A 27,443-nucleotide genomic window follows, 5' to 3' on the forward strand; every position below is an offset into this window, starting at 1 on the left:
GCCCTCATTTGACCCGTTCTGAGGCTGGGTGTGCTCTAACTTGTTCCGGAGATGGAGAGAAAATGGCGGAGCTTTAACTGGAATCCTAGGATGTGGCTGCTTGAGGATTGAAAAGCCCAAAGCCCCACTGGACAGATGAAGACAGAGGTCCAATAGGGGATTTGCCCACAGTCACATGCTGATGAGGACTCCCACAGCTCTGCTTTCCAGCTCCCTGGGCAGCTTCCCTGAGAAAGGTGGGAAAGAGGACAGAGGGGAGGCTGGAATTGGGGGGGGGGAGGGGTCAAGGACAGGGCAGCACTGCCTCCTCTGGCCTGCCCTGCCTGAACTCCCAGATTTCCCACAGCTCACGGGTGTGGCAAAACCTGCCAGACCAGTCCCCACGCCAGGGCCAAGTGGCACAGCCCGGAGCTGCAGGGCCTCGGGTAGGTAGGCTACAGACACCCGGAGCTGGGGGGCAGGGCGGGCCCAGAGAGGTTCCTCCTCGGCCTGCCGGCCAGGCCGCACAGGCACTGCCCCGGGGCCAGGATGGGGGCTCACACCTGGAATGAGGCACAGCCAGGACGCACCAGGCGTCCTGTCCCCAGCTGGCACAAGGGCCTGCCCTCTGCTTCCCTTCCTCCTCCGGAAACTCAACACGCCAGCTGTCAGTGCCACTAGAGCAAGAGATCCAGGAACTTATCTGAGAAACATAGCAGGAGGCAGGGAAATGTGACAATAATGATGCCCAGACGCTTCCCCCTCCCAACCACGGCCAACAGGATGAAGTCCTGCCACCCTGTGACCTGCCAGGTCCAAGGCCCAGGAACCAGCTGAGCATAGTAGATGCATCCGTGGGGGGAGGGGATCAGGACAGCTGTGTTCTCACAGAGCTCTGGGACGCTCAGTGCAGACTCGGGAAAACCTGCCCTCTCAGGCTTGGGTCTCACCAGCCTTCCTGAGGAGGGGCTGGGTCAGCTCTGTAGTTTCAGGAAGCTTGAAGCTTCGCTCTCACCCTGTCTCCACCCCATCTCTCACTACCTCCTGCCCAAAGGAAAGCACAAGAGTGTACACCCACAAGTGCCCAGACCCTGTGACACAGGGCTGGCTTGTGTCGGGGGTGCCTTGCTGGAAGGGTTCCGGCAGCACCAAAGCCAGCCTGGCACAGCGGAGCCCACAGGACAGTGGGCAGATCCTCAGGCCAGACTGTGTGGGAGGTGATGATCCGACCAACTTTTTCCTGGTGCTCAGAGACATTCCCAAGGCCTGACAGACCCAGGAGCCAGCTGCTAGGCAGGAAGGGACCTTGGCATCAGCCTAGGCTCCTGTGAGCACAGAACACAGGAGCCGGGCAGGTGCCCCCCTCACGTCAGGGACTATTCTCCTATCTCAACCAATCCCCTCCTTTGGTAGACAGGAAGGAAGAGGCCCAGAGAGAGGCAGGGACTGCCCTAAGGTCACACAGCAAGGCACAGCAGAAGTGGACCCACCGCCGAGAACGGACCCCCAGCCCCGGACTCCTATCACATGCTACCTCCCACAGCAGAGACATTTTTCCAAATCCAAAATCATGCACCCCACATCCTCACCACCCCCTGGGAACGGCCAGAGACTGGTAAGAAGTCTGCTGTTCGACACCGATCATGCCCGCTGTGTTCACCTCTGCGTCCTGGCACATGGGGCAATGTGGAGGCCAAACCTATCCCAGGCCCAAGCACCGGGGTGCAGGTGGGGGGAGCAGGAAACAGTAGGGAGAAAAGATGAATCTGGCTTTTCGGGGCTCAGGATGCAGACAGGCTATATGGAAAAGGCAGGGACACTGTTGGCACAGAGCTCTAGAAATCCTGGGCCCAAAGATGAGAAACAGGTTGCCTCCCACTCACACCACATGTACCTCAAGGCCTGTATGTGTGTGTTCCTGTGACTTGACAAGGTCACTGAGCCAGTCACTCGGTCATTCCTTGGGTCATTCACCCACTCTGCAAAAGTTAGGGCGTGACAATGTCATGCCGCCAGGCCCCGAGGCCGGCACCCACTGGACCTCTGGCCCGGAGTTGAGCTGCCTGGAGACCCAGGCTGAAGTCGTGGCAAGCCACCCTCCCCTCTCAAGACCCACAACTGCATTTGTAAAGTAAACACCTGCCTCCGTTCCGGAGTGCTCTGAAGGCTACGCACAGTGACGGATATGAACGTGCTTTGTACACTGTGAAATGCCAGAAAGACAGAAGAGATTATTAATAACAATAACACTGCCATCACTAGCCCTGCTGGCCCCACAGAGCCCCAATCTCTAAATGTCAACTGTCATCATCTCTGCAGTTATCAACGACACAGTAACTCCCACCCGCTATGAAGCACTTGCTGTGTGCCAGGCACGGTACCAGACACGTGGCCTGCATGCTCTCGTTTGGGCTCCCTAACCTCCTAAGTAAGCACTCGGGCTGTCCCCATTTTACAGACGGTAAGACTAAGGCACAGAGAAATGAAGTATCTCGCTCAAATCCATACAGGAGGTGACAGAGCAGGGTCTATCCTCAAGTGTGTCTGAGTCTGGAGCTCGAGCTCCTTTCAGCTTCATGTCACCTTGTTTAAAGCGACTCCCCTCATGCCAAAGCCTGATGTGGTCCTGAAGGGACGTGCTCACTTCACTGACCATGGTATAGTAACCCTAGAGGTAGACAGGACTGGCTAATTCTGTTGTCCTTGTTTGACAAATGAGGCAACTGAGCCCCCAGGAAAACTTGGCAAGCACGTGACTCAGCTCATTGGCCGCAGAAGACCAGAAATACAAAGGACTGTAGAGAGTGGATCCAGACAGGGAAACTGAGGCTCAGAGAGGGAAAGGGACCTGCCCAGGTCATTTGTTCAGACCTTTCCTGAGACCTTCTCAGGAACACGCACACAAAGAAGGCAGTGTTTGCTCTTCTAGTTTTGAAACGCTGTCCCTCCTGCACTGCGGGCCCCCCGCTCTGCACCCAGGGCTCGCTGTGGCCGGCAACCTACACCAGTCACTATCCTAGTCTGAGTCTCGGCTTCCCCAAGCACAAAATGAGAAACTAACCTTGGTCAGCAACAAATTCTAGAGGCCAACATGGCTTCTATAAGGCCCAGGAGGCCAGTCTCAGAGCCTTTGCTCCCTGCCTCCCCCAACTCCAGGGAGGTCTAGAGGTAAAGAACGTGCCAGCACTATATTCACAGAGGTGTGCAACTATCACCACTATCCAACTGCAGAATCCCAGTTATTCTCACCAAGCACTGAGCTGAAGCCCCCAGTGCGCCTAAGGAACCCAGGGCTCTCCCTGGTTGGGGCCAGATACTTTTCTAGGAAAGCCCAGGGTGCCCCTAGCAAGAATTTCTCTGGGACAGAAATGGAGCAAAAAGTAAACACTTAGTGGACACTGTGTTCCCCTTAGTGAAACAAAGTTGTGGATTTTCTGGGAAAGGGCCCAACACATCCACCCAGTCCAAACCTTTCCCCCTGCCCCCACTTGCCTCTCTAGCTGTCCCAAATGCAACCATTCGGTTGACCCTGGCCTCAATTTCCCCATCCACTCCCTGGGCAGCAGGCTGAAACACATGCCTCCAACAACCCACAGAGGGGTCCTCCCCAACAAATGGCAAATCTCATCCACCTTGTGGGAAGAGAAAGGCCAGCCTGTTAGGTCAGCCAAGACTGGTCAGAGTGGTAGGTTGAGACTGGTTGGGAAACTCTCAGATCCGGAGCTGATGAGTGAAACTTTATTCCACAGGCCTTAGGAAGCTTGGGAAGGTTCAAACTGGGGACATAATCCCCATATACCGGGATGCACCTAAGAGGGAGTCTCAGCAGCTGTCCTAATAGCCGTCAGCACTGGGCAATAAGAGCTCAGGTTCCCGGACACTGATTTCCCTCTTCTAGCTCTGCTCTGCCACTCGTTAGCCGTATGGCCTTGGAGAAGCCACTTACCTTCTCTGAGCCTCCATCAACCCACCCACAAAAGGGGGATAACTATACCTTTGCTGCCTTACCTCTCAGGTTTATGGGGGAGATCTGCTGGGATGATGAACAGAAAAGCCCTTTGTAGGAAAAATATAAGAGACTCCGATTCTAGTCCAGGTGTGAGCCCGGTGATAAGGACCAGGGGGATGAAACCCCCCCCCCCAATGAAAGAATTCCTCTGCCCTTCCCTGCCTCTTTTCCCTCCATAGAAATGCTGGAATCCCTCCAAGACGGGTTGGAAAAATCCAGAGATCCCAGAGAAACAGGGGTCACAGAAGGAATGCTAGACATCTGGGTCTTGTCTGGACAACGTTTGTGAAGGCTGGGCCCCCCCAGGATAGCCCCTCTAGCTCTCAGACAAGCAGCAAGCCACAGGGGAATGATCTGTATCCACATGGGGGGGAGGCTGGGGAGCAGCCAGGGCAGCCAGAGTTGGCATTTCAGAGTCCTGCTATCAGAGGAGAAGTGGGTAGGCAAGAGGGGTGGGGGAGGGGACACTGTCCTTGTTGGGTCTCCCACACTTTCATCCCTCCTGCAGGAGATAATGACGCAGCCACCTTCCTGTGACAATGGCACCTGTGTCCTTTTCCTTCTCTGAACCTCGGCTTCCTCATCTGTAAAATGGGGTGATAAGCCCTCTGATACACTGAGTCTGGGTGAATAAATATGGCTGCCATTTTTCCATTCTTTGAAACCAGGGAGGCTCCCAGGGCTAACAATACACTCGTTCATTCCCCAATCTTGAGTTCCTTAAGAAAAATCTGAAGGCACTCCTAGGACAGAGCCCAAGCTCTGAGGGCATTGTCCATCGTCCGACAAGGTAGATGAGATTAGCAGTGTGTGGAGAGGGAAGCGGAGAAGAGAAGGGGGCCTCTCTGTGGGTTAGAGGTACATGCTTCAGCCTGCTGCCTGGGGAGGGGCTGGGAAATCCCACCATTGGCCAAGGCTGTTAGAAACCATCCTGCGAAAGAGAGAGAGAGGAAGGGAGGAAGAAAAAGAAACCATCCTGCTTCCGTGAGCTGTGCTGTTTGGAGGGGAGGCCGATGGGGCAGTGGGCCACAGGGGGGCACTTTCCCCACCTTCACCACCAGGAGGAAATGAATGAAGGACTGACACCTGTTGGTGCCCAGATGCCCTTTGTCCACCATCCACCTGGGAGAAAAGGTGAAGGAACCGGGCACCTGTGTGCAGCAGCTGGAGACAATCAAACCTCTTCGTATCTCTGAAGAGAAGGGCATGGAAGGAGGGGCTCCCTCTGTGAAGCCTGAAAGACAGCTGGCCACCCTCCTCCCCCCACTTCTTAGTTCCAGCCAAACTGAACTGCTCCCGCTTCTCCCTTCCATGCCTTTCCTCAGGCAGCTCCCTCCTCCTAGAGAGCCTTCCCGTCCAAATCCAGCCGCTCAAGGCCCAATGGCCCCTCCTCCAGGAAGCACATTTGACTGCCATGCCTATGCTGCCCCGCTTTCCCCGCGCTCTCTCCTGAGTGACAGTTGTACTTTTCCCGTCCCTCTTCCATGGCGATTTGCACTGCTGATTAGGTCACAGCCACACCGCCACACATTTATTTCCCCTCTGGGGGACACAGATGACTGCAGCGGTTCCCAGCACAGGCTTTGAAGCTGGGCAGACCTGAGCTCCAACACCAGGTTTTGCCATTTACTAGCCATCTGACCACGGGAAAGTCACTTGCCTGACTGAGCCTCAGTTTCCTCCGGAAAATGGGCGCAATAATAGTACCTTCCCCCTAGGGTTGTTGTTGCAATTATTTTTTTTTAAGATTTTATTTCTTTATTTGACAGAGAGAGAGGGAGAGTGCACAAACAGGGGGAGCAGCAGGCAGAGGGAGGGGGGGAACCCCGCTGAGCAGGGAGTCCGATGCCGGCTCCATCCCAGGACCCTGGGATCATGACCTGAGCTGAAGGCAGACGCTTACCCAAATGAGCCCCCCAGGCGCCCCGTTGCTGCAGTTAAACGAGCTAACGCACACTAAGGATTCAGCACAGAGCCTGGCACAGAGCGAGAGCTCAGTAATGGGATTTATTTCTGGCGGTGACCTTTCAGGAGGTTCACAGAGGATTGCTCTTTACATCGGCCACAGAGCCACGTACTGGATGGATGGATTTACACGGAGGCAGATCTGCAGGCAACATTCAGAAGCCCTCTCCCGCAGGCAGAGCCGTGGGACCTGGGAGGGGCGCCTCGGCAGGTCGCGAGCTCCGCGGCATGGAGCACCGCCAGTGGCTATCGGACGGCCACCAGAACTCCTGACCGAGGCAAACAGATGCGGTCATAGAGACGGGATCTGAAGCCGGACTCCTGGCCTCCCCTCACTCCATGTGTGACCTCCACTAACTGTGCCTCAGCTCCCCATCTCTACAATGGGGACAGTAACAGTACCCACCCAAAAGACACAGGTGGGTACTATTTATTGAGGATTAAATGAAATAATACCCATAAAGCAACAGAACACGCTCAGCACAGGGAGAGTAATTCAATAAACATGACCTATATTATCATTGTTGGCATTTGTATTACTATCACCGAAGAGAGGAGTTAGAGCCCCTTGCAGGCCTATGAACTGTTCACTGTCCTATAACCCAGGACTCCACCAACACCCTAGCATGCTCTCATGGTTCTGTCTGCCCAGCAGGCCTCACTCCCCTTCTGGTTACAGCCCTGGTCCCCCGTTAGCTACACAGGTAGGCCTATGACCCAGGCCTGGCCACTCAGAATGTCCTATCCCCCAGCAACAATGACTATCCCCTTGGATTGATACGTAGATCCTAGAAGAAAAATAGTTCCCTTTTTTCTGTCTGGGTTGCTAAGCTGGGGTAGTGGACAGAGAGTTCCTAATAAGAGCAGAGAGGAGAGACAGCAGTGGTGGGAGAGAGATGGAGAGTCCACTCGACTCCTCATCCTTCAGTTCCACAGACCGCCCCAGGATCCGTTAAAGTCCTTTTCTGGTTTAAACTGCTTTGAGTTGCGCTTTTGTCACCTTATTTATGAAAAACCCATGCCCAATTATAGAGGCCCTAACCTAGGTAAGGTGTATGCTGGCCACAGGCAGGGCAGGAGGCAGTATAATAACTGTCCCTCCTGTACATTCTGGCACAATCTCCACCATCGGGGCTGCAAGGGACAGTCTCCAAACCATGTTCTCAGGAATCACCCTGACCCAGGGGTCTTCAGACATTGCTTCCTGGAGCCCTGGGCATCTGCACCTCCCAAAACACCCGTGGAACAAAGGGCAGTGAGGGGGGGCAGCGAGATTCTGGACGAACTGCAGCCAATTCGACCACAGCAGTTTTGCTACGAACGCTACATACTGGGATTCTGCTGCCCCCAAGAGATTTGAAATACCCTACCCTAACTGCATCTCAGAAGAGCATTAATAAGTAGCCAGGCTGATGTGTCCATCTGTAACATACAGAAGAGAACACGGAGGCCCAGTTCCGGACTTGCAGGCCACACGATTTCCAGTGTTTCAGGCTCCCTGCGAAAATCTATCACTTCTCGCATTTCCTGTCTCCTCCAGTAAACCGATGGCGGTTAATACCTAGAGTCTCATCTTTCTTGGCTCTAACCCCTACAGAGCTGCCTGCTTCTGAGCCTGGCTCCTCGGCCAGCTTCCAGAAGCTTGAGGAACTTGTAGAATAAATGTATGAGCCAACCTGCACCCCCCTTTACCATGCTCACACTCCCCCCCAGCCCATGCACACACACACTTAGCTCCCCCCTGTACCCCCCTTTACCACGCTCACACTCCCCCACAGCCCATGCACACACACACTTAGCTCCCCCCTGCACCTCCCTTTACCACACTCACACTCCCCCACAGCCCATGCACACACACACTTAGCTCCCCCCCTGCACCTCCCTTTACCACGCTCACACTCCCCCACAGCCCATGCACACACACACTTAGCTCCCCCCTGCACCCCCCTTTACCACGCTCACACTCCCCCACAGCCCATGCACACACACACTTAGCTCCCCCCCTGCACCCCCGTTTACCACGCTCACACTCCCCCACAGCCCATGCACACACACACTTAGCTCCCCCCTTGCACCCCCCTTTACCACGCTCACACTCCCCCACAGCCCATGCACACACACACTTAGCTCCCCCCCTGCACCCCCGTTTACCACGCTCACACTCCCCCACAGCCCATGCACACACACACTTAGCTCCCCCCCTGCACCTCCCTTTACCACGCTCACACTCCCCCACAGCCCATGCACACACACACTTAGTTCCCCCCCTCCCTACCCATTTGCCCAAATGTCAGGGAAAGACCAGCAGGCCCCCTCCTGGGAACTCCTAATCCATCTCCTCTAGCCTGCCTGTGCTGTGACTGTGGACAGAGGATTCCTTGTTCCCAGTGCTTCCTGCCCAGAGATCTCTGTGGGGCCCATGTGCTGGCAGGAAAGAGCCAAATCGCTCCTTTCAACTAGAGCTAAAGCCACCCCTTACCCCCCCCCCCCCCAGAGCAACACACTCCCAGCTCTGCTTGGCATTTACTCTACCTGCCCGAGCTGGCTCGGGCCCCACCTCATCCCCATAGCTCCTGCTCCCCAGACACACACACACACACACACACACACACACACACACAGTTCCCCAGGGGTACAGAGGTGCCTCCAATCTAATCAAAAACAAAAACCAGAGGATTCCAGTATGACAGCATCACAGACCCCTGCCAGTTGTGCCTTACTAATAAACCACGATGACATTTGCATATTACTTCACAGCGTCCCAATCAGTGTAACTTCATTGGCTCAGCTCGCTCCCTGCCCTCACCCTGCCAGAGCCACAGAACCTCCGAGCTGGAAAAGGGTTCTGACACACCCCATGCCGGTGGTTTGCAAATCATCTTGTGCTGAGCCAAGGGAGGGTTCCCTGTCATTATCTGGAGGCTGCCGGGGCGGGGCTGGGGAATTAGCCAATTAGAGTCCCCCACACCTGCCCCAACTTCAACCACCCTGCACCCCCTCTGGCTATTTTGTACATTGACATTCTCTGGGGCTCAGTTGAAAAGGGGATTTTCCTTCTGGACACTGTGAAAACAACTCATTTACTCTCACCCCACCTTCCCCTGGTCCCTGCCCCCTGCCCCGACAGTATATATAGGATCCTGAGGCCAACACAAAGAAACGTGGCCACCCACGGTCACTTAGGAGTCAGTGGCAGAACCAGAATGAAAACACCCTCTAGGGGACATCTAGGAGTGGAGAAGCAAAAGAAAACCAGGGCTGCAGGGTCAGCAGATCCAACTTCAGGTCCAAAGCCATCCATCGCCAGCCACGGTGGCCCAGGCAAGCACACGGCCCAACGCAGACGTGCTTAATGAACAGGGATTTTAGCCCTACCTCAAAATAAGCCAAAACAGAGAGGACCCTCAGCACCTGCTTTTTACACCCACCAGAAATCTGTGGCCTAGACAAACCCTCATGCCTCCCAGCAGTAAAACATCTCCCAGTAGAGAGCTTGAGACCCATATGACCACCCCGAGCGCTAGAAGGAGACTTGGGCTGTGCCTGTGTAACACTCACCCCTCCTCCGTCCGCACCAGCTCCCCCGGGGAAAGGACGTCGGTCAGGCACCTGCAAGGAGGAAACAGCGTTAGGTCCTCCCAAACCAACGGGAGTGCGAGTGCGTGGACCCAGCAATGAGCTGGAAACCGAGAGGCTGGCAGTTAGCTGTCAGAGAAACCTTCGGGAAGTTGCTGAACCTGTTAAACAGAAAGGCCTGTGTGACTCCGCAGCAGAGCAGAAGGGAAAGGAACACTTCAGAAGCTGAGGCGGCCCGCGGGGGGCAGAGAGGGCCTGGGAGGCCGAGGTGAAGAGTTCAGTCTTCATTCTAAGAGCAGTGGGCAATCATTGATTCGCAGGGTAGGGAGCAGACTGGAAACGGGCAGCTCTCAGTGTGCATATTAGGGGTTCCCAGCGCCCAGACTGCGGTGGTCACAGTAGAGCTAGAAAGAGGTGGATGGATTCAAGAGATCCTTAAGAGGTGGTACCCAAAGAATTTGGTGGGGGACTGGATGTGGAGGGAGGAGGGAGCGCAGAGGCCCACCCACCCCTCAGGCACCTCCTTCCATGTGAGTCCTCCAGCTCCTGGGGCGGTAAAAAACATACCCATTGCTCTCTCAACCTGGCCTCTCCTTGCCTCGGTTTCCCCATATGTAAAACAAATACAGTTGGACTCAGTGGTCCCTACGTTCTTTTTAGCATTAACATTGTGTTCTGGCCTAATTCACTCACAGACGATTTAAGGCTTAGCGGCAGGTTCAGCCTCGTACACAACGGGGCAGGGGTGTTGGAGGGAGAAACCTCAGGTCCCCTGGACTCAGAACACTAAATCTCCGGGGGGGGGGGGACAAGATGCCTCCACTTCACACAGATCACAAGAAGCAGGTGAAGAGGAAGGTCACTTGGGCTGAGGGCGGACCAGCAGGAGCAAAAGCTGCGAGCCCCACTGCCTGCTCTCTACCGCAGCTCCAGAGGCCAGCACAGGCCTCAGGACACTGTCACTCCAGCTGTGACATCAGTCACCCAGCAGCTGCCCCTGGCTTCCCCATCCACTGTTTTCCAGAGTCTGGGGTTAACCACAGAGGCCAGGTAGCGAGCATGCCTAGGGAGACGTGCAGGACAGCGGGTAGAAGTTTGGGATGGTTTGAATTCCGGCCCCATCTCTCTCTCTCTCTCCCCCCTCCTCTCTCTCTCACTCATTCTGAGGCCCGGGGCAAGTCACTTCACTGCTCTTAGGCTTGGTTTCCTCCTGTGGTAGATCGGAGTGACAGTGTCTGCTCCCAGGTCCAGCAGGAGGATTCGGTGAGAGGCTTCGTGGGAAGCTCGGCACAGTGCCTTATCACAACGACCATGGAAGCAGCGGCCTCCACTTACACAGGTGGAAAGCGAGACCCAGAAAGCGAAATGACTCACTGAAGACCCCTGCAGTGAACCGGCGCAGGGGGGAGGCCCAGAGCCTGCGTTCGGAACCACTAGGTCATGCGCGCACCATTTTGGTTCCCGCTTCTCAGAGAGGAAGGTGAGACCAAGATATTACAAGTGACTTGACCAAGGCCACAGAGAGAATTAAAGGGAGTAGAGGGATTTGAACTCAGGCCTCCTTGACGAAAAAGCCCATGGTCTTCCCCGTGGATATCTAGAAAGACGATGTGTGTAGAGAAACTTCAGATTTCAGGGCCCTATAAACCTGGAACAGGGACAAATGTAAATCTGGGCAGATATGGCAGGGAGCGGCGAAGCTACCTTGAGAGGAAACCAGAAGGAGCCGGTGACACAAAAGCCTCTTTCTCAGAAGCCCTCTCTCGGGACTGGGCAAGAGAGGAGGGCGCTGACCAGCAGGGCCATCGTCCTGCCAGGGCTGGGCTGAGGGCTGGATTTAAACAAACCGAAACGGATCCAGCTTGGCCACCAACTTGCTGTGTGATCCTAGGCAGGTCACACACACACGTACACACACGCTCAGTTCTCTGTTTCTTCAACTCAAGAACGAGATGGTTATTCTGAATGGTGTTCAGATCCCCACTTACAAGAGACTAATAATAACCACTCCTCACAAGCTCCAGACCCCTGATCAGTCCCTGCTCCTATAACCCCAAAAGGTGGCCTCTCAACGCTGGCTCCAATATTACAATAGGGTTGGGAAGTCCTGCACGTGGGCTCTGGCCATATAGCCAGGTCACTTCCCCTCAACAGGCCTTTGGCATCCTCATCTGTAAAATGGGTACGTATCTTTGCCTGATCACTTACAGAATGGGAAGATCCAAGGAGTTACCTCAAAGGCAAGAAATCCCCTGATGCAACGAACAAAGCGACCCTCACCCCAATCCTCATCCCGCATCCACAGTCAAGCTCTTTTAACCTCTCCTTTTCTTCTGGCCAATGCCCCCTTTAGACAAATAGAAGGGGAGAACTCAAGCTGACGGATGCAGCAGCAGTAGCAAAAACCCCCGCAACCAGAAGTAGTAACCACCGCCACCGCCGATATCTGACCGCGGACCCGTGCCAGGCACTGCGCTAAATCCCACACTTGGAATCCGGCACAGGTAACCCCTCCATCAAGGAGGGAAATCCCACTGCGAATCTAAATTGACGGATGACAGACTAAGTTTCAGCCAAGTGAAGTGACTTGCCCAAGGTCACCCACACAGCAAGTGAGTGGGGCGGCCACCCAGATGCAGGCTTTTCATTTGACCTCAGAACTCTTAATCTTATCCTTGAGGCTGCGGGGTTATCCAGGGTAACATTCCACCGCAGGGCATGGTCCAGATCTAGGCAGTGGGGGAGGGAGGGCTGAGGAATAGCTGATCTCCAACCCCCACACACAGCTGCCCCAAGTAACTAGTCTTTATAGTCTTGTATTATTATTCAGATATGTCCAGCTCAACTCTCTGGCTAGAACCGCACTGTCCAATAGAAACATAATGCAAGCTACATACATAATTTAAAATTTTCAGTAGCGGGGCGCCTGTGTGGCTCAGTCGGTTAAGCGTCCAACTCTTGATTTCAGCTCAGATCATGATCTCAGGGTTTTGGGATCGAGCCCCACAGTTGGCTCTGTGCTGGGTGTGGAGCCTGCATGAAATTCTCTCTCCCTCCCCCTCTGCTCCTCCCGCCCCCTCGCTCTCCTTTGCTCTTAAAAAATAAATAAAAGAATAAAATTTTCTGTAGCTGCATTATAAAAAGTGCAAAGGAATGGGTGAAATCAATTTTTTTGAAGATTGTATTTATTTTATTTATTTGAGAGAGAGACAGCATGCCTGCACAGGCAAGCACGAAGTGGGGGGAGCGGAGGGGGAGGGAGAGGGCTAAGCAGACTCTGCACTGAGCACGGAGCCAATGCAGGGCTCGATCTCACAACCCTGAGATCACGACCTGAGCCGAAATCAAGAGCCGGATGTTGAACCAACTGAGCACCCAGGCGCCCCTGAAATTAATTTTAAAGTATATTTATTTAGCCTAATATATCCATTTCAACAGGTAATCACTATACATATTAAGATATTTTATATTCTCTTTTTTCATACTAAGTTTTCCAAATCTGTCGTGTATCTTACATTTAGAGCCCCTCTCGATTCTGATGGTACATTTTCAGAGGGTGTTTCGATCCCCTAGCCCTTACGACTGGGAGTATATTCACGAATCTAATCATCTCATCTCTGTAGAAGTTTTTTGATAACCGAATGGAATATTCTTTTTAAATTTTAAATTAATTCAAATCAAATAAGATTAAAAATTCAGTTCCTCACAGTGCTAGCCATATTTCAAGTGCTCAATAGCCACGTGTGGCTAAGTGGCTACTGTATGTACTGTACGTCTAGACGGTCAAGTCCGAGGGGCAGGGCTGGTGGCCTCCACGGCCCACGGCCAGAGCTACGCCTCCCAAAGTACAGTTGAGTCTGAAGAGAAGAGTATCTTCTCATTCGGTGGAGCCCTACTGAGCCTAATATTAACATCTACCTCTGGCACCTATGACATTCACAGTGATGGTGACAAAGGCATTGGGCGTACCCATTGTTCAGAGAATGAGTGTGGCTCTGAGAGGTGGGCCACCTGCCAAGGTCACCCAGCTTTGACGCAAGCCTGTCTGACTTGGAAGCCTGTGCTCTGTCCCTAAAGCTTGACAGGGGCCGGGTCTGGGGCTCAGTCTTCTAGAGAAAGAAATAAGCCTTTGCTACTATTCTCATGAACCCCTCCTTCCCTAGTCTAGCACCAGAGAATAACCCAGAACAGGACACCCAATGAAGAGGATGAAAGAGAAGGAGAGTGGGAGAAAGGTATGGCAGGGACCGCATTAGGGAGTCCTCCCGAGTACAGAGCTTAGGCCACTTGTGACACCACCAGCCCCCCTGCAGCCCCCCCCCCCCAAGGCAGGAGGCAAACCCAGCAAAGTCCAGTGGATGCCTGCCCTCTAGGTGGGTCCCTGGGGCCTGGAGCCATGTCCTGTCCTGCACCTCCCCCAGGAGCACGCACTCAGAGGTGCTTGGACCAGGGCCAGAGCCACTACTCACCTCCCAGGGTCACCTCAGCTGGAGTCAAGGGAAAGGGTCCAAGAAGGGGAGGAGCAGGCCCTGGAGGCAGATTCCAGAGCAGAGAAAAGGTGGCAGGCAGAGGCCAGAAAACCCTAGTCAGCTCCACCTCTCTCCTGGGGAGCAGAGCTAGCCCTCAGCAGCCCCCCTCCCCAGCAGCCCCACAGGGTGAAATGCTCACCAGCTATGGTGTTTAACAATTAACTTTGATTCTTTTCCATTTCAGCAAGAGGCAGACCCAGCAAAAAGTCCCATCTTTGGGGGTAGGGGGACTTGGAAGGTGGGGAGAAGAGGAAGGGGTAGGTGTGAAGGGAGAAAGGGGTGATTAATGAACCCCTTCACTTCCTCCTTTCCATCCCATCCTACCAATGTGGGACAGCCTCCACGCTAAGGCCTAAGTTCCATAAGGTTAGGAGCAGCAACCTGGCACATAGTAGATGCTCCATAAATATTTTTAGTTAACAAACAAGGGGGCAGGGTGGACTAGAATAAAACAGGCCGGCTAGACGGGCAGACTGATGAAGTCCGGGAGACGAAAGGTGCCTTGCCCTGGGCTGGGGCCTCCCTGACCCCTTTGACTCCAGACCCTCCCTGAGACCCGACTGGACTGAGGACTGGGACCACAGCCACCTAGGGCATGCCAGGGGCGTGGCTTTGAAGGAATGTTGCCTAGCCCCAGCTCTGCCCTTCCTAGCTGTGACCTTTGGAGCCCTCACCTCTTCCCCCATAAAATGCGGGTGATACTCCTACGGTACCACACGCAGGGCTGTCCGGGGGCCAGGCCCACAGATGCTGCGATGCCCATTGTAATACACTCGTGTCTCTTGCTGCTTGGCAACAGCCTCCTCTTCTTAGGCCACCCCCTGGGTTCCGCCATCCCCCCAATATTCCCCTGACTCCCACCTATGTGGTCCTTTTTCCTTTCCGGGAAGGAAAGCCCAGAATAATGACGGCTCCAGCCCACTCACGTCCCACTCACCTGGGATCATACACACCCTGGCAACAGCTTGCTACCAATATGACATTTGCTTGTCATTTACACCCCTCCTCGGGTTCCTTGGCCCCCTCCTCACCCTCTTCTCCCCACCCCAATGCAGGCTGGCAGCTGAGGTCCACAGCCCACCTGGGGCTGGCACCGAACTCACTGTGGCCAGTTCACTCGGCGTTCTTGGGCGGGGGCTCCCCCTTCTGGGCCTCTGCTTCCAGTCTGTGTAATGTGGGGACGAGGAGGGTGGATTTAAGAGATTGCCTTCCTGCTGGCCAGCTCTGATATTTAGAGATTCTGACATTTCTGGGATCAATTTGTACTTTACCTTCAGACACCAGAGTTCAGATCTCCACCCTGGCCAGGTAAACAGGCAGCCGTGTTATTATGGGGCAGACTCCAAGGCGTGCCTGCAGAGACCTGGGACTACAGCCCACCCCTCACCATCCTCAGCTCAAGCCCAGATAGACGGACAAAGGCCCCTTCATCCCCACTCACTGGTCACCAATACCTCCACCATAAAGCCCTACCCTTCCAGTCTTCTCTCTCTGGTTCTCAGCAGTGGCAGCATGAGCCATCAATCCCTCAAATTCTTCTCGGCAAAACAAAGCTTGACGCTGCCCTGGTATCAGGGCTCAGGGAGGGGGTGTTGACCCCAAGCCCCTTCCATGTGAAGATTCGGGAGCTGCCTCTGCTTCCACTCTGCTCTTCCCTATGTCCTTCCAGCAACTCTTCAAGGATGCCCCCCACCTTCCCATCTCCAGCCTGGAGCTCCCCTCCTTTACCTCCACAGGGAACACCCATCGACACTGATTATGGAATAGTCTATACTGATCTCTCCCTCCTCAACTCATTCTGCCATGCTTCTGCCAGAGGCTACACCTTGTGGGAGAGTCTTACTGCCCCTACTTGACCTTAGAACCCTGGAGACCAAGGGACTCTTGCAATGATTTTTCTCTGTCTCTCTCTCTCTCTCCCCGCTCAGCACGATAATCAAACAATAATAGGCGTCTGCTGAAACAACAATGATAATCACCATTCACTGAAAAATAATGAATTATAATCGTATATTGACCATTTATTCTTTACAGTGCTCAGATCTCAGCATTTTATACACAGCATTTCAGTTAATCCTCCCAAAACCCCAACAGACTTGTTATCCCCAGCCCTTTGGTTTAAGCTGAGGAAACTGAGGCTCAGAGAAGTGAAGTGACTTACCCAAGGTCCCACAGCCAGGAAATGCCGGGGTCAAGACTGGAATTTAAGTTCTTACCCACTGCCCTACTTGGCCTCCCTCCAATCCACAAAGAAAGTAGGGGACATGCGTGAAGTCCTAGCCTGCTAGTGACAGGGGCCTGGGGGCTCCAGAGAGCCCAGCCCGGCCCAAGGCCAGAGGCAGATTCTGCAAATAAAACTCAATAACCTTCTTTTAACCACCTGCTCTGTGCGAAGCCCTGCGCTAGGTGCTGGAGAGCAAAGAACAATACGTAAGACACCCTAGCGCTCCCAGTCCTGCAGGAGACAAGCCTTGGCCCGAGATAAAGCTAAGATTAGGCAGAACCCCTCCCAGGAAGGAAACCGATAAGGTGCCAAGGGAATGCAGAGGAAAGACAGATTTTCATTATGGGGGTGGGGCTGGGAGGGTCCACAAGGCTTTGTGGGACAGAAACTGGCATCTAAGCTGAGCCTTGACAAGCAGATAGGATTTCAACAGTGATGGGGGCGGGGAGGTGGCATTCCTGGCAGGGAAGAACCCAGGGGTCTGGAGCAAAGACACAGCTAAGTGCTGAGCACGTCCCAGGAGCCTCAGGAAACACATTCTCCAAGCCTCTCTCCTTGGCACGGCCCCCAGTGCCCAGCCCTGAAGAGAGGCCACCTTGGGCATCTCTAAACTCAGAGACACCTGGATCACTTACTGGGAATGGGTACCGAAAGAGAGAAATAGCTGGGCACCTGGGCATGTGGCTTGACAGGAGGGACTCAAGCGGCTAGAATCCAGGCTCTGTATGAAATCTCTGAAGAGGGGAGATGCTAAAAGGAGAAGCAGTCCCTTCGGAGTGGGGGGAAGTTGGGGGAGGCAGCAAGGAAAAGGGCGAAGAATGTGAATTGGGAAGCAGGAAACCCGGCTTCCAGACCCACAGATCACAGCTACATGGCAACTATCCTGTCCAATCCCCCCCCCCATTTTACAGCAGGGAAAACAGAGGCCCAAACAGGGGAAGGAACTGACCCACAGTGCCTCAGCATCTTCACTTAAAACCAGCAATGTACTGAGAGGCAGGAGAGATCTGCCTTCAACTCCTGACTCTGCCATGAACTCCCCAGTGACCCTTCTCCGGTCATTAGGCTCCCACTCTACAAAACAAGCCTGAAGACGGATCACGACTCAACGACACAGATGGTGCCTATGGAGCCTTTCCCAAGATCAACGCACACTCTCAAAATTGCCCACACCGCTTCAGAAGTTCATGAGCATTTGAGACCAACATTCTGCAAGGGCAATCTGAGAACCCTTGGTGTCAGAGTCACCTTGACAAGGAACCTGCTGAAACAGGCTGATTCCAAGGCCCCAACGTGGATCCCACCCTCCCAGGAAGCAGCTCAGATTGAATCCCCAGGTGAGTCTTGGAAGAGAGCGTTTTTTTGCAATCTTCTTTCTGCTACTCCCGGGGGAGCAAATTTGAAGCCCTGCCTTAGGGAACCCTCAGAGGTGGGGGTAGAGGTGGGGTGCTGAGCTACTCTCCTTTTAGCTGTTCCACATAGTGACCTTCGGCTTCCTTGCCTACGAAGAGAGGGCTTTGTGGCTCGAAGGTTTAAAGCCACTGTTCATTAATCAAAGTTCCTTCTGCTCGAACCACCTGCTCAAGCTGACCATGGTCATGGTCATGGTCATGATGGGGGCGGGCAGAGGCCCAGCAAGCTGACTGCAGCTGCCCAGATTCGGAAGTGACGTTCTGAGATCAAGCAGCCCTACCTCCAAGGGAGTCTGGACTCTAGGGCTGAACTTGGGGTGAAAGGTTCCCTATCAACTGCAGCCTGGAGGCTCCTTTCCTCTCTCTGGACTGTCTCACTCTGACTCTTGAGCAGCTCTGGCTTCCTTCCTTTTTCTTTCTGGGATGAGTGTCCTCATAAACCTGAGTTTTCTGGCTCCAGCCTCTGCTACCCTCCCCTCCACATCACTGAGCCAGATACAGGATCTCCAAGCCCCCAGGCACCCTTCCAAGGAGACAAAGCTATCGCTCTTTGCAGATGATAAGCTTATTTAACTAGAAGACTCAGGATAATCAATGAAAAACTAAGGTGACCAAGGACCAAGTACCTTCAGACCTGTCCTGTCACCCACCCCTGATGCAAGTCTCTCCCCCCCGTGGGTACTGCCTAGAACCAGATGGGCACAGAGCCCTTGCCAGCCCCAGGGCTGACACTGTAGGAAGGCCAGTCCCTGAGTGAAGGGACAGCACAGACTGGGAGGCAGGAAACCTGGACTGGAGACCCTGCTCTCTGAGCTAAGAATTTGTGGTCTGAATTTGAGCAAGTGCACATCCCTCTGTAAAACCCTAAACACTCTTGAACGTCCCATCCAGAGCAGAATGGGAATGATTCAGGAGTACCCACGGGCTTTGGATAGATCTAGATTTAAATCCCAGCTGTGCCACTTGCCGGCTGAGGGCTCGGTAGGCCTCGGGCAAGTTATTTAGCCTCCTTTAATAAAATGGGGATCTAATCTCTGCCTGGCTGGGCAGTTGCAAGGATTAAAAGACAGAAGGCATGTAACGCGCTTAGCATGGGGCCTGGCACATGGTAAGCCAATAACATAAGTGGCTGTTTATCAGTCACCAGAGTCAGCCTCTGATGAGGAAGACTCTAGGCTTGCTAATTCATAAGTGGCCCCAAGCAACCCCGGAACCACCCCCTTGAACTGGGTCTGGAGGCTTTATCTTTAAACCTCTAATCTGGAGAGAAGATGGGGACAGGGGGAGGGGGAGGCAGGACAAGGGAGTGAGAGAAAACAAGAGAAGGGAGGAAAGTACAGAAAATCAAGGCGTGAAGAGGGGTCTGGCTCCCCCAGTTTGGGGAAAAAAAAGATGAATTCAGGGCAATTGCCAAGACTTATCCGATAAGTCTTCTCCTCTTTCCAGAGCCTTCCCTATGCTCGCCCGCCAGGACAAGGCTTAGAGTGACACAGCCTGCTGAGAAGCACAACCCTGGCTGTCAATAGGGACATTGAAGCCTTGGGTTACCTCCAGGCTCTGGCTCCCCACTGCTGCCTGCCCCCCCCCCAGGTGGCCTCCTCCCCGCTAGAGCAAGCAGACGTGGCCAGAGCCTGTTCAGCCTACAGAGGCCCTGCCTGCTCACTCGGGACTCAGGGAGACCCTGGCTTGGGATTCTGACCCCAACTCAGCAGGACTCTTCCCGCTGGCTCCCCATCTCTGAGCCCTGCACAGCGCCCTCTCCAGGCCTCTACCTGCCCCACCATCCTGCTCCTGGGGCCAATATTGCAACCAGGGAGAAAGCACCGTTCAGACAGCAAACAGGAGCCACAGACAAGGTGTGACCAGCTGTGCGACCTTCGGGGTGTCACTTTCTCTCGGAGCATGTTTCCCTTCTCTGGCTAATGAGGGCAATGAAGAGCAAGGACCATAGCTAAGGTCCTCCTAACTGACAGCAGCTATGCTTCGTAGGATACTTCCGAGTACACAGGGGCACAGAGGACTTGCCTCCGGAAAGGAGTGGGCTGGGCCAGGCCAGCTGAGAATGCAGTGGACGTGCCAATGGCCAAGGGTTATTACGTTGATGACGATTATAATTGAAAAGCCCAGCAATAAACTCTTAAGCAATTTACAAAGAGCGTTCTCGTTATCCCCTGGGGTTCATGATCTGGTGAAGGAGGCAGAGCTGGATGATGCTTATTCACGTTGGGCGGATGAGGAAGTGAGGCAAGATCTGAGTGACGAATCCCAGCTACGAAGTGCAGGGCAGGGGGTGCCGGAGAGGAAGTGATCATTATGGGGTGCCGACTGGGTGCCACCTCACCAGGCTTACTCACACCTGCTCTCCAGACCAGGTGTGACCACCACAGCATGCCACTGCAGGGGCCACTGTCCCCATCTCACAGGAGATGAAACTGAGGCTGAGAACAAGTAACTGCTTTCTTCTTAGCTCCTGCTGCTCAGTCGCAAAGCCTGGACTTGCACCTGGGCTTGTGGGACTCCAGGATTTGCACTCTTTTCCACCTTCCTGTATGTGCTGGGTTGAAAAGTGTCCCCCAAATTCATGTCTACCCAGAACCTCAGAATGTGACCTTATTTGGAAAAAGTCTTTGCAGATGTAATTCGTTAAAATAGAATGAGGTCATACTGGATTAGGGTGGGTCCTAAATCCAATATGACTGGTGTTCTTATAAGAAGAGGGGATGACACGGAGACACACGGGGAGAAAGGGGAGAAAAGCATGTGACGACAGAGGCAGAGGCAGCCGCAGACCAAGGAACACCAAAGATGGGGGCAACCAGCAGAAGCTATGAGAGAGGCGTGGGACAGATTCCCATACAGAACCCTCAGAAGGAACCAACCTTGCTGACACCTTGATTTCTTTTTTTTTTTTTTTAAGATTACTTATTTATTTGACAGAGAGAGAGACAGCCAGTGAGAGAGGGAACACAAGCAGGGGGAGTGGGAGAGGAAGAAGCAGGCTCCAGCGGAGGAGTCCGATGCGGGGCTTGATACCAGGACTCTGGGATCACGCCCTGAGCCGAAGGCAGAGGCTTAACGACTGAGCCACCCAGGCACCCCCTGACACCTTGATTTCTGACTTCTTTCTCCAGAGCTGTGAGAGAATAAATGACTGCTTTTTTAAGCCACCCAGATTGCAGGACTCCATTAAACAGCCCTAGACATTAATACACTGTGATCTACTGAGCTGCAGACCCGGGGTTCTTATTTCCAGATACCCACTCACTAGGCAGCCTTGGAGGGTAAGGGGTCTCAGGGCCTGTGAGAGGTCAGTCTTATCTCTCCTTTACCTCCCTGACGCAAGCTGGCCTCAAGTCCACCACCTGTGCTTCTTCTCATTCTAGGTCTCCAGCCACCATCTGAGCCCAGTCTCCAAGTCAACGGTCCCCCCCTCCACTACCCAGGCCATCCTCCATCACCGCCTGGAGAGCTGTGTTTTTGAAATGCAAAGCTGATTCTTCCAGGCTAGCTTAATCCTCTCCCCTAGCTCCCTACCACCTGTAGAACTCCAGCTCTTAGGCCCGCGTGCCTAATCTGGCCCCAACTTCCTCTCCGGCCTTACTTCTGGCCAATCACCCCACCTGTTCCCACCACTCACCACCTTCTGCTCCAACCACAAGCCCCGGTGCCTTTGCACATGCTGCTCCAACGATGTGGAAGATAAATCCAGCCCAAACACCATCTCTTTTCTTTGTAAAGCCCCTTTCTTCCTGAACAACTTCACTCAGATGCCTTGTATACTGAACATCCTTCCATGTCTGCGCCTACACCCAGCCTGTGAACACTGCTGGATTCATTTGCTTCTGGAGGCTTAGGGCCCAGCACAAAGGCATTCAAGAATGTTGAACTGAATTGCCAAGTAGCCCCGTAATAGTAACAATTGCTGATACTTAGCAAATGTTCACCACATGCTCCGCACTGTGTGAAGCATTCCATGTATGTTACCTCATTTCATTTTCAGAACAACCCTATGGAACAGATACCATTATTGGTCCTGTTTTACAGGTGAGGAGATGAAGAGATGAAGTCCGTTGCCCAAGTCCACCCAACTACTATGTGGCAAAGCCTGAATGACTCCAGAGCCAGGGCTTGTAACCAGTATTAGGAACGCCATCCATCCTAATACCCTCATTTTACAGAACAGGAAACAAGCAAAAAAAAGGAAAAGTGACTTGCCCACAAACAAGGCATGGACCCAGATCTTTAGATTCCTCATTCAATGTTCTTCCTCTTCTCATTCTTGCAGGATCCTGTTCCAGGAGGACACAGACAACTTGCTAGGCTGTGTCTCCTAGAGAGCTTTCTCCTGCCTCCCCTAGAGCAGAGCCCAGCACCGGCCCAGGCACACCGTGGGGGTTTATCTGTGGTCAGAAGATGTCGCAGTAAAAAGGACAGATAAATCTAAAGTCTGAGGCCTGCTTAGATATTATAATGTCAGTACTTGAGAGGACACGTCAGGTGTCTTTAGTACCATCTCCCATTATATAAAGTCAACCATTTCAACAAATTTATCGAACACCAGTCATAAGCCAGGCAATGTGTGGGGGCACTAAAAAGAAGGGTAAGCAAGTTCCTGCCCAGATGGTATTTGTACTTCAGTGAGGGGAGACAGACAAACAACGAACGAGTTCAAGTGTGCTTACAAATTCTCATAAGCAGGATGGACTACAGGGAGCTCTAAGAACATGTAACAAGAAAAACTGACTTATTCTAGGGAGCTGGCGAAGGCCCCCCTGAGCAAGTCACTCTTAAGCTGAAATCTGACGAATGGGAATTAAACTAGGTAAGAAGCAAGGGAAGAGTGTGCTACACAGAGGGAAAAGTATGTGCAAAATCCCAGAGGCCAGAGAGGTCATAGCGCCTGGATGAGTTAAAAGAAGGCCGGAGTAGCTGGTTTCCAGAGAAGGGGGCAGGGACTTGATCCTGCAGGTCTTATAGGTCAAGGTAAGGAGTGGAGAACTGAGCAGAGCAGGGAAACCCCTAGCTCAAAATCTGGCCCAGAGCAGACACTGTCAATGAGTTATTACACTATTCGGTGAAGAAGCAATCTGTCCAAGATCACAGGGAAGACCTGAGACTTGAAACCAGAACTCCCACCTGCCAGACTAGGGCTGTGGGGCTACTTCAGTACGTGGGGCAGTGGACAGGGGATGCTTTCCCCGGCGTTTCAACCCTATAGGAGGTTCCAGTTTCCTGTTGGCACCTGTCTTGAGCTCAAGAGCAAGAGAATAACCTGTGTTTGTTAACACATAGACTGCTGGGCTCCACCCCCAGAGTTATTATTGATTCAGTAGGTCTGACCAGAGCCCCCCAAATTTGCATTTCTAACAAGATCCCATACGATCATGCTGCTGCTGCTGGGGTGACCATACTTTGGGAACTACTGCTCTAGATTAGAGTGTATGGGGGCAAAGAGGCATGGCCAGGATCCCTGGGTGCTAGAAAGGTAGATTCCTAAATCTGTGTAACAATGAGACAAACACCAGGACTCTGAAAAACTCAAGGGGCCTCAGAATCTAGCCTACTAACTGCTCGGCCAGGGAAACTGAGGCTTAGGGGGTTTAGACTCTTACATAAGAGAAGTGTAATACAAATGTGCTGAATGAACAGATAAACACAAAAGGATTTGACCAGTCCAAAGAAGACCCCTGGACCAGACTCCAGGGCTCCTGAGCTCAAGGCCAGAGTCTTTCCTATCCTGGGAAAGGGAGATTCAGGGAAGGGGACAGCAAGCTCCGCTTTCCCCAGCTTCTGCTGCCAGAAACATTTTAAGAATTGCAGAAATCTGCTCTTGGCCCCCAATCCTATCACCCATCCACCCTCCTTCCTTTTACATTCCCCACTCCCCCCCTTTACACTCCAAATCCTGGGCACTTTACCCTGGCAAGCCGAGTAGCAGAGGGGGAGGTGAAGTAATACGGAAGAAGAACTGCAAGTGGAGGAAGAATTCTTGCACTTGGATGTCCTTCTTCCAGAACAATTCCTTCCTCCTAGAACAGTCTCAGTTTCTCTTCATCCTTGTATCCAGTCTACCCCCAATCCACCCACATTTCAATACCAGCATCTGAAACCCACAAAACCAGGGGCTAAATTTCCAAACCACCTTTTCACCCAGTTTTTCTCTATTAGAGTGGCCCTGGACAACATTTTTCTATCCTATCCTGGTTGGCAGCAAAATGCCACTTCTCTTGCAAACCCACACGCACAGACTCACTAATACACAAACAGCTATATGTACATAAAAACAAATATACCAGAACTTATAAACACACACACGTATATAAATACCTTATTCATTGCTCACTGATAAAACATACCTATGCACCCAAACGCACAAGAAAAACAGAGACACACGCGCAGACAGACCACCAATCTAGAAATGCATGCACTGCACCAGTACATGGGGAAAGGGGTACAGACACACCCAGAGACCTCTCTCAGAGTAGAGGTCTCCTGAGGTGTGGGGTTATTCCTGCACGGGCTCTGGCCCTTTAAGAGAGTGGTTCTCCCTCCTTTCAGGGCACCTAAGGTGCGGCTCTACCCATGAAAGCTAGAGAGAGCGAGGATGGGAGTGAGGCTAACCTGGCTAAGCCCAGTCCGAACTCTGGGCCACTGTTCCCACACCGCGACGGCAAATGGATCCCTGAACCGCCTGGGTCACCAGCCTGGGGACCGCTGTTGCCACCACCACCACCCCACACGCACACGCACACACCCCTCCACACACACACACGCACACGCACACACCCCTCCACACACACACACGCACACGCACACACACACACACACACACACCGGCTTCAGGCAGGACACGCCCTCCACTCCAGCCCGGCCCGGTACGCGGGCGCCACGGTCTGCCCAGCTCCTTCTGGCCCCTGGGGTGTGGCCGCCCACCTGCCAGCAGAGAGTCTCCGCCGGGCGGGGACACTCCCGCCGCCGCCACCACCCACCGCCCCGGCCAGGTGCCGGGCTCCCCGGGACTACAGCGCCTCGGCCGCCTCCCCCACCCCTTCCTCCCGGCAGTGCGGAGACAAAGCCGCGCACACGCACACGGGGGCTACGCGGGTGCACACCCGCCCTCACACGCGCACACACGGGAAATCACACTGGCGCTCACACGGCGACACACGCACACACACACACACCGCCACAGGCTCCAGCCACAAGCGAAGCCACTGGCACACACCCTCATCCAGATGTACACACACTCAGCTACATATTCGGACACACCCTCTAATAGACACATTCACGAATAGACACACGCAGACACACACACCCTCACCCAGATACACACACACACCACCCGGTCCAGACGCACGGAGACCCACAGTGCACACCCCTCCACACACACAGACGCACACGCACGCGCGCACACACACAGCAACCACTTGCACAGACCCACGGGCACACGCGCGCTCACACCCAACACCCGGAGATGTGGATCCCGCCACACGTACCGGCGCCAGTACTGAGACTCACGAACCGAGGCCCGGGGCTCCCGGCTGGGGCGCCCGCCCCCCGCCCCTCTGGTGTCCAGTCCCCACCCCCCCGCCCGAGTCGACCCGCCGGCCTGTCAGGGCTCGAGGACCGGGGACCGAGCCCGGAGCCCTCGGCGATCACCTCCACAGACACACACGAGAGCAGACGCGGCGGGGTCCCCGGGGCTTGGGGGAGGGCGGCGCGGGCGGCTAACCTGGCAGCGGCGGCGCGGCTTCCGGGCGCTGTCTGTCCACGGTCCGTGCGTCCGGCGGCCGCCCGGGCGGGCTCCGAGGCGCACTCGAGCTGCGCAGAAATGCCCCGCTCGCTCGCTCACTCCCTCTCTCCCTCCCACGGCGCCCAGCCCCCTCCCCGCCCGCCCCCCACACCAGGCTCCCCCCTCCGCCCCGCCCCGGCCGGGTGCCCCCGAGGAGGCGGCGGCAATCCCGACCGCCCCAGCAGCCACCGGCGAGCGAGCGAGCAGCCGCGACGAGCCGCGAGCAGCCGGGGGAGCGCGGCCGCCGCCGGAGCCGCCGAAGCCGGGGCCGCGCGTCGGGAGGAGCCGCGCCGGCCCCATGGGAGGGGAGAGGAGGGGAGGAGGGGGCTGAGCCCCGCGAGCCCGCCTGGCGCCCGTGGCCCGCCGCCCGCTTCCCCACGTGGGCCCCGCGCCTGGCGCCTACCTGAGCCGCCGCGGAGCTCAGAGGTCGGGGCCGAGCGGCGGGGCGAGCGAGAGCAGACCCCCACCCGGGCCTCCTCGCCCTCCCTGTCCCGACCCGGTGGGCTCGCCTCCTCCCCCCGCCTCCCTGGTCCCCGCCAGCGCCGACCTGGGTTTTTCCTGGCTAAGACGCCTCGGCTCTCGGCCCGTGGCCCGAGCTAACCCCACGGCCCGGCGCCCAGCTCGCCTGCCTCCTCTACCTCCAGCCCGGACCTGGCCGACGCCCACCCGCCTCCCCGCCGCCCTCCCATTGTTCCCGCAGCCGGAGCTTGCGGAAGATCCCGCAGAGCCTTCCAGCCTTCTCCCAGGTGGCAATACCTCCGGACTCTCTGGGGGCCATCCAAGAGTTGGCCCCTGGCTCGGGGACCCCGACGCCCACCCTCCACAGGCGCAGGCGAAGAGCAAAGAGCTCTTCTAAATTAGGGTTATAACCACCCGCCCTTATAGGCGCTCCTTCAGGTCCTACTTTGAGTATAGACTGAATCTTGGGGAGGGAAGAATTAATCCAAGTTCAGCAAGCCCGAAAGGACAGCAGGGAGAAAATGCGGGCACCGATTAGGTGTCTCCACTCCATAAATGAAGACACTGAGGGTTCCTGGGGCAGGGCCAGGCCCTCCAGAAGTGCAAGGAATAATGAATCCGACTTCCTTTGTTAGATACGAAATAAGGCAGAGCCAGGGGGAAGAAGCAAGTGTCATACACTTTGGGGGTTTTACTGAAAGTTAGAAGGAAGGTGAAGACCTACTATGTGCAGGAGCTTTCACGCATTGTGTCTCACTTAGCCCTGACCATAGTCCTATGTAGCCCCTGTGATTATCCCCATTTTGCAGATGGGAAGCCTGTCCTAGGTCTCTCCACCAGGCAGCGCAGAGCCAAGTTAAAGTTCAACTATTATTCAAGTTCTTCACTGTGGTCCTTACCTCCAGTATAGGAAACTAGGTGCCAAATGAGCAGCTGAGAACTTAAGAAATCAAGGAGAGGAAGCTTAGTTTGCACTTTGAAGAACTTCCACAAACTAAGAACGAGCAGAACTGAGGGAGTCAAGTTCCCAAAGCAAGACCTAGTGTGGCTTGTTCAGGAGGAAAAAATAAATAAGAAGAACTAATGATAACATGTTTGGAGCACTTACTGTATTCCAGGCATTGTTCTAAGAGCTTTACTTGCACTAACTCATTTAATCCCACAATAACATGGTGTGAAAGAGGTTATTCTTGCCCCCACTTTATACATTAGGAAACTGAAACACGAAGACATTACATAGTTTGTAAAGTGGCAGAGCCAGGATTCAAATCCAGGAAGCTGATTCCCAAGCCGGCAATTTTAACTACTGTAGACCAGACAGAAGCAACCCCGATGTGAAACAAAGAAAAGCATCAGAACTAGAGCACCCACCACAGCAGGACTCTATTGAACTTGCTGTCCTCTGTGTCCCTGTGTGTACTCAGTACACCGCACACAAGGTCTGCTATGTAGGCTTAATTTGTTAAACGACTGCATGACTGCCACATGGGGCTGGAGT

At 54.2% G+C, this 27,443-nt stretch overlaps 1 protein-coding gene across 7 annotated transcripts in view; it reads right to left on the minus strand.

The window, feature by feature from the left end:
* Positions 1-25,553, minus strand: part of EPB41L1 (erythrocyte membrane protein band 4.1 like 1) — a 122,766-nt gene extending 97,213 nt beyond the window's left edge. Inside the window, exons 1-2 of one of the 7 annotated variants that reach the window (XM_048222127.2) lie at positions 25,427-25,537; positions 9,512-9,562 (exon numbers count right to left, since the gene is read on the minus strand). The gene's annotated coding sequence lies outside the window, so the exon portion shown is untranslated. Of the gene's footprint in view, positions 1-9,511; positions 9,563-25,426 lie in introns of all 7 variants that reach the window. The other 6 variants (XM_057312546.1, XM_048222125.2, XM_048222123.2 and 3 more) reach the window with 6 other exon arrangements.
* Positions 25,554-27,443: the final 1,890 nt, after the last annotated feature.

Source organism: Ursus arctos, unplaced genomic scaffold (genome assembly GCF_023065955.2).
Source record: "Ursus arctos isolate Adak ecotype North America unplaced genomic scaffold, UrsArc2.0 scaffold_16, whole genome shotgun sequence".
In the NCBI taxonomy this organism is placed as follows: Eukaryota; Metazoa; Chordata; class Mammalia; order Carnivora; family Ursidae; genus Ursus; species Ursus arctos.